We start from the raw sequence: 7,312 nt of genomic DNA on the forward strand, positions 1-7,312 counted from the left end.
AGATATGAATTAAACCATAAGAGAGCATTGCGAGATAGACCAACAGAATATAATTTATCTAAGAGGAGGTAATGGTCAACCAAATCGAAAGCCTTCGAAAGGTCAATGAAAATTGCTCCAGTTAATTTTTTGTTGGCAGATGCTGATGTAATATCATTTGTAAGTTTTAGTAAGGCAGTGGTTGTGGAGTAATTAGATCTGAATCCAGATTGATAGGGTGATAGTATGTTATTCTCGTTGAGGTAATGTGATAGTTGGTTATGGATTAACTTTTCGAATATCTTTACAATTGAACAAATAATTGAGATAGGTCGATAATTATTGGGTTCAAGTGCATCACCCCCTTTGTGCAAGGGAGTGATACGGGAACACTTCCAGACAGCAGGTAACTTACTATGAGACCTAGCAGATCATGTCTGTCTGTCTGTCTGTCTGTCTGTCTGTCTGTCTGTCTGTCCCGCTTTTGCCCATATATGGAGCTGAGTGATTTGTTTGTGATTGATGCAAGTGTCTGTCCCGCTGTTACGTCACCATGACTCAGCCATAACCATATAAGGCAGCTATACGTCCAAAACCCAAATATGTACGAGCTGCGTTCGCTTCCCGCGTTTGCGCGTCTTACTCGTTTTCTTACATTGATGACATGGATGCAGCCTATTCATGTCCTTTATTTTTGTATGCAAATTAATCTGCTTTACTGGTGACAGGTGAGTGCTTAGAATCAGTTAGTCGCTCTCTAGAAAACAAGTTAAAAAAAAGTCAACAGATTGTTAAGTGATAACAAGTTATCCCTGCATTTGAGTAAATCTGAGTGTATAGATTTTTTGCTTCAAGGCACAACTTTTAGAGAGGTTCAGTTGAATGTTACGGAGTTAAACTCCAGGAGAAAACATCAGTTACATATTTAGGTTGCACAGTAGACCAGAACATGACCAGTGGCTCGCTCAGTTATTGGCAAGATCCACACAAGGACTACACTCCTAGCTAGGATCGTCACATTCGTAGACAGAACCACTATGAGGACACTGGCCTCAGCATTAGTTCAATGTCACTTTGATTACACCTGCCTAACCTGGTACAGCGGCATATCTAAAAATACCAGATAAACTACAGACATGGCAAAATAAACTAATGAGGGCAGTTCTTTATCTCTCCCAAAGAACCCACATTGGCGCTTGGGGATCATATTTTGCCTGTCATAATTTCACCCCCCTATATTGGACAATATAAAGATGTTGATATTCATTTGTTATTCATCTTTAGGGCCCCAAATCACACCTTATACGTGTCTATTTCAAACACGAAATGTTTTCTGAATGAGGGGGCATATTTTGATGGCTCAGATGGTAAGAGTTGGTGGTTTATCCGAATACATTTTTGGAGAAGCATAATATTAGATAAGTTCAGGGACAGGGTCCGGTCTGGAAGGCTAAGCAGAAATAGACCTGGTTTATATAATATTTGCCTGTTTGGAAATTGAGAACTAGAATTAAATTTTGAGCATAATGGAGATCTTGAGGGGTCAAACTTATTTAAAATATGGAGTTCTATGTTGTATAGATGCTACATTCTTAAAGACCTACTGAAATGAAAAATATGTTTTTCACACTTTTATAAATATGGAGCATGGTGATGGCGTGTCGAGGCTCACATGCATATAAATCTTGATTACATTGACCTGTTTTATTCCCATTGCTGCGTCGTCCTCCAAACACAGGTGTTTTTGATAGTCTCATTCAAAGTGACATCCAGACAGTGTATTACTCGTTTTAAACGTAATCATCACGCTAAAATATGTATCTGAAAACATTAGGTTAGGCCATGAGCGTTGCTGCCTGTCTCTCTCTGACCTTGTTTACAGACAATCTGCATGTGCGTGCACACATCACGCGCTTATGGGAGCAACGTCACATACCCCGGAGGCATAAGACATTCTGATTGGTTCAAAAACTACAAAATAAAATGCTCCAAATAGCCATTTCACCCCGTCTATTGCAGCGACATGTAGGCCTACTACTACAGCAGGAAAGAATGCTTGCCTTACAGTCCCCCATTATAACATTATCTATGTTACCAGTATGCTTATTCCAAGTATCCATAAACTGACCGTTGCTCTTCTTAATTCACTCTGTTACTTTAACACAGGTATAGCTTATGTGTTCATGGCCTGCAGCTTGTTGTTGTTTAATTTAACCACTCACTCTGGTGTCTCAAAAATCTCAAAGTGGTTCAGTTAATTAAGGCCTCTGTAACGGCAATCGTTCACCTTCCAAACTTTGTTGCACGTTACTTCACAGGTGGTGGAAGTGATCGTACGCAGCAGCGCACACAGAAACATGACAGATGGATGTCCAGTCGTAGAGCTCAGTTTGGCTGTATTTATTGAACCGAAGTGAGCAGTTGAAAGCATGAACATACCAGTGATAATATGTAACGATTATCCTGTTCTTTTGTCTGCTTCTGGCTGCTGGCTGGTAGGTAAGAACGGTGTGCTCCCACCATTCCCTGTGTCTAACCTGAATCACTGCACCTGAGTGCCCCCTAAATACACAGGCCCTCATTTATCAACCGTGCGTACGCCAAAATATCATGGGTGCACACCAAAATGACCAAAATTTAACTTGAGTAGGCAGTGCCGGTTCTAGGCCTTTTGAGGCCCTAGGCAACATATTATACAGAGCCCAAAATGTTTATAAACAAATCACAAATGTTTATAAACAAATCACAAATGTTTATAAACAAATCACAAATGTTTATAAACAAATACCAAAATGTTTATAAACAAATCCCAAATCCCTTGGTCCTACCCCCCCGACCATGAGACTTACTACAGGTAAACTGGTAGTGGTCCTACCCCCCCCATGAGACTTACAAATCCCAAATGTTTATAAACAAATCCCAAATGTTTATAAACAAATCCCAAATGTTTATAAACAAATCACAAATGTTTATAAACAAATACCAAATGTTTATAAACAAATACCAAAATGTTTATAAACAAATCCCAAATCCCTTGGTCCTACCCCCCCCGACCATGAGACTGGTAGTGGTCCTACCCCCCCCATGAGACTTACAAATCCCAAATGTTTATAAACAAATCCCAAATGTTTGTAAACAAATCCCAAATGTTTATAAACAAATCCCAAAATGTTTATAAATAAATCACAAATGTTTATAAACAAATCACAAATGTTTATAAACAAATACCAAAATGTTTATAAACTAATCCCAAATCCCTTGGTCCTACCCCCCCGACCAATGAGGACAAAAAGTCACGTCTGGTCGGAAGCTGTCGTATGCTTTGTCCTCGGCTGTTTTTCTGTCGTACACAAGCGGAGCAGCATTGTCTGAACTGCTGACACGCTGTCACAGGCATCTAAGCATATGTTTTCACTCCTAAAATGTTAATATAAAACTATGTATACTGTATACATGTAAAAAAAAAAGAAAAAGAGAGATTTCCAACTTTACAAGTAATTAAATTTGCGCAATTAAAAACAATATAACATGTTTACAATGTATTAGTTTGTGCTTAATCTAACAGTGCTTTACTGGCCTTGTGCACTGTACTGTCTGTGAGTGATATTATATATAAAAAAGGCATAAATGGACTGCACGACTTTATTTCCAAGTGACAATGACAAGCATATACAGCTTGCCTATTTGCAATTGTAGCAGGCTATGGCGTAAGGGGCTTAATCATTCACCATTTAAATAAGTGCTTTGACAGTTCAGAAAAAAGCGATATCATTTTAGGGGGTCGGGAGGACGGGACCGCGGCCTGCGTCGCCAAACACATACCAGCACACACAAGCAAGCGGCAAGCCTTCATCCATATGTTTATGATTCGTTCATCAATGATCACTACAATGTTGATTATGACTGCCTTGACGACATGATAGCCTATCTCTCATGCAGGCATCACTCACCCACAGGACTTATCACAGCAGTGCGCAATCTCACGCCTTTGCCGTGCACTGCGCACGAATGGGTAAAATTAATATAGGCCAGCCTACAAACGTATTCCATTCATGGCGATGCGATGTCGATGTGTCATGTAGGTACATTTCTATCCAACCACTAATCACTCATACTGTAGTACAGTACAGCACTCTCCCACCTCACACTGATCCACTGAGTTACATGACATACCTCATTCATTTGTTGTTGTCTCTGGCAGGCCGGCGGTGTGGCACCTGGGGCAGAACCTCTGCCCCAAACATCACACAAATCCAATGCCTGAATCCTTTAGCAGCTGGGTAGATATCATTTCATCCTTATTAATATCCTTAGTAGGCCTGCAGAAAATGATTTGATGACTGTGTGAAGTTGCCCGAGGGCCAAGGCTCCAAAAACAGTCAGCGATGCTTTTTGGTGGCTTTTATTGCTCCAAACCTCCAGCTCCAGTGTAGATATTCACAACGGAAAAATCAAACAGCAAAAATAATACTGGCCAAAGTACAAAACAAATAACTCAAAAATACTTAATGTACAACGTAGGAAAAAGGAACATAACAAACTACACTAGGCTATGCCCATGACATGGGCCCTAGCAGCTCTCTCACGGGGCTGTCAGCATGATGCCTGCCCAAGCATAACTGACTAGCTCTGCCTGCAGTCTCCCCTTTATAGGAGAGGATCCTACCACCCACAGAGAAGCAATTAAATATAAACAGTTGATCTACAAGCTCACAGCTATCAGCTGAACCTGAATAGGTAACCCCACACCTAGATGTTCTATTTTAGATTATACATCATATGGGGTTACATTCATTTCCCCAGATAATAAACATACTTTACACTTGACATTGTGGAACACCCCTACTCCTCAACAGTACTTGGCACGTTCCCCCCTTCTTAAAGTGCCAGCACTGGAAAGGCCATACAAACACTGAGGTTGCAATAAACACAGGTTAATAAACGGAATGTTTTCCCTTTGTGTATAATTTCATTTGTACATCCTGTAAATGCATACATCAACAGTATTGACATTATATGATATGATTATATGGCAACATGGAAGTCTAATGTAACCCCTCCAATATATCCCCTCCGACTTACTTAAACGCATGATCACAGGGGTAACGTGACATTGTAATTGGCTGACACTATTAGTGGGAGGGGCCTATGTAAGCGATTGCGGCAAACACACTTTGCAATTTTTAAAATATGCGACTTTTCTAGTTATTATTATTGTTGAGGGGCGCTAGCCCCTCTTATACTCAGGTTTAATGTTTGTCTTTAGTTCAATGTTACATATTTCATATTCTCTTTATTGTTAATGGCGTTTAATGTTTGTATTGGCACCGTTTGTTTTAAATCAACATTACATCACCAAATCAACATGAGTTAGACTCATGTTGATTTGTTCATGTTGGGGGGGGGGGATTTTACAGGGCTCACTGTGTCAAAAGTAATGTATATCTTTTCTCTTTGGTTTCTTTCTCTATTGTGTGTTGAACAATTCCAAGGACACTGGCACAGGTCACTTCATAGCTTTTCTATGCAGATGTTTATAATAGATATTTATATAGTAAGAACCTTGTTACCTTTAAATGCTTTAATGCTATTGCTAGGGCTGCATCTTTTTTGATTGATTATTTGTTTCCCCCCGTTGTTATTGTACTTGACTGTTTACTATTATCATTAATAATGCTTCTGTCTTAAGAAACCTCCCTTGTACCTTGAACCCTTCATTACTTTTCAAACTGCAAAGTGACTGGAGCTGAGCTTGTATGAACAATTCCACCCACTCTTTTATTCCTGTAAAATTGTGAATTGTGAAACTTGAAGTTGAGGATGACAAATGATCTCATGAATCTTGAACAACACTGATTAATAGGTTAAATCTATGCACTTTACATCTTTGTTTTAAGTCTTGGGTTTAGAGACAACAATGCTCCATTCATAAATTGCATTGCTGTGGGAACTCTGTAACACGACTCCTGCCGTTTCATGACTGAAAATGTTGACAGACAGGCAGAAAAACCAAAACAAGACATCTAGGAGTCAGACTAATCTAAAAATAATTTGATGTTTTCATTAGACTATCCTTAGATACTTTAGATTTCCAACTATCAAGCTGTATGTGGGAAAGTGTAACTTTAGAAACATGTTTCTGGAAAGTAATTTCCCCACAGCTGTTTTTGTGGCAACTGGAAGGACAGAGTGAGGCCATGCCAAACACTCGCTGCCAATAATTTACCTAACCAAGTTAAAGTATCTATCTATATTTGCACCACGTCTCTGTACTGTACGTCTGTCTGTCTGTCTGTACGTGTGTATGGCTGTAATGCACGTAACTCAAGAACCGTTCGCCCCACTGACTTTAAATTCGGCATACGAGTTCCACACCCCCACAGGGCGTGGAGTCGGTCTGACCCGTACCCACGGTTGTCTAGAAACACCACAAAAGGCCTCTGCCCGGGTTCTGGACATGGCCCATACATGGAGCTGGCCTGTTCTGACATCACAACACTCCATATTTGGGCATGCCTGACACAGAACTCTATATATAGGAATAAAGGGACACAGAGGGAGAGATACAGAAATCTCCATATATGGGCATAAATGGGACACATGGGTGGAACGGGTACTCTGACTCGGGTAGCAACTTTCATCGTTACCGACTTGGTGCTCTACAGCCGGGCTAGTAATCTAAAAACATAATTTATCAACTGTGCCCCCACAAGACACAGCAACACAACACACATATTCATGCCAACACAGGCAAGAAGAATTATTATTATTATTATTATTGTGCCCAACAACAGGTTTTTGTGCAAAAGCTACAAAGTGCTTTAACCTCTAGTCTAATGTAACCAAAACTGGTTTCCTTTACAGGATGTATTCCACTTTCACTTCCCCTTCTAAAATGACCATCCTTCCCATTTAACTACGAGGAGGTCATTTACAGATCGGCTTGCAAGGGCTGGCTACAAAATCTTGGATGTCCTCTATCATGTCCGCTATCCAGTTTGCCGCAAACGATCCCTTTAGAACACACTGTATACTCCTCTTTAAACTGACCAGCTTTATGCACCCGCTGAAATATGCATTGCTTCATTTTAATATTCAAAACTCTCCTTGGTTTGCCCCCAACCCCCCCCCCCCCCCCCCCCCACACCATCTGTGTCATTTGTTGCAACCTCATCTGCTGTACTAACTCTAATGTTGTTTATAGCCTATATACGTATATCTTATTTTGTTGAACGTTCCAAAAACAAACCGCATTCATTTGCTATTCACCTGAATGTTTTGTAAGCCCAAAAACAATTTGTTAAATAAATTAAAAATAGATCAAAAGAAAACT

The 7,312-nt window shown here is 40.0% G+C and overlaps 1 long non-coding RNA gene across 1 annotated transcript in view; it reads right to left on the bottom strand.

The window, feature by feature from the left end:
* LOC308322782 overlaps nt 1-7,312 on the bottom strand; it is a 486,306-nt gene that overhangs the window by 144,846 nt on the left and 334,148 nt on the right. The window lies entirely within an intron of this gene.

Source organism: Protomyctophum bolini (genome assembly GCF_963924005.1).
Source record: "Protomyctophum bolini genome assembly, chromosome: 10".
Taxonomy (NCBI): Eukaryota; Metazoa; Chordata; class Actinopteri; order Myctophiformes; family Myctophidae; genus Protomyctophum; species Protomyctophum bolini.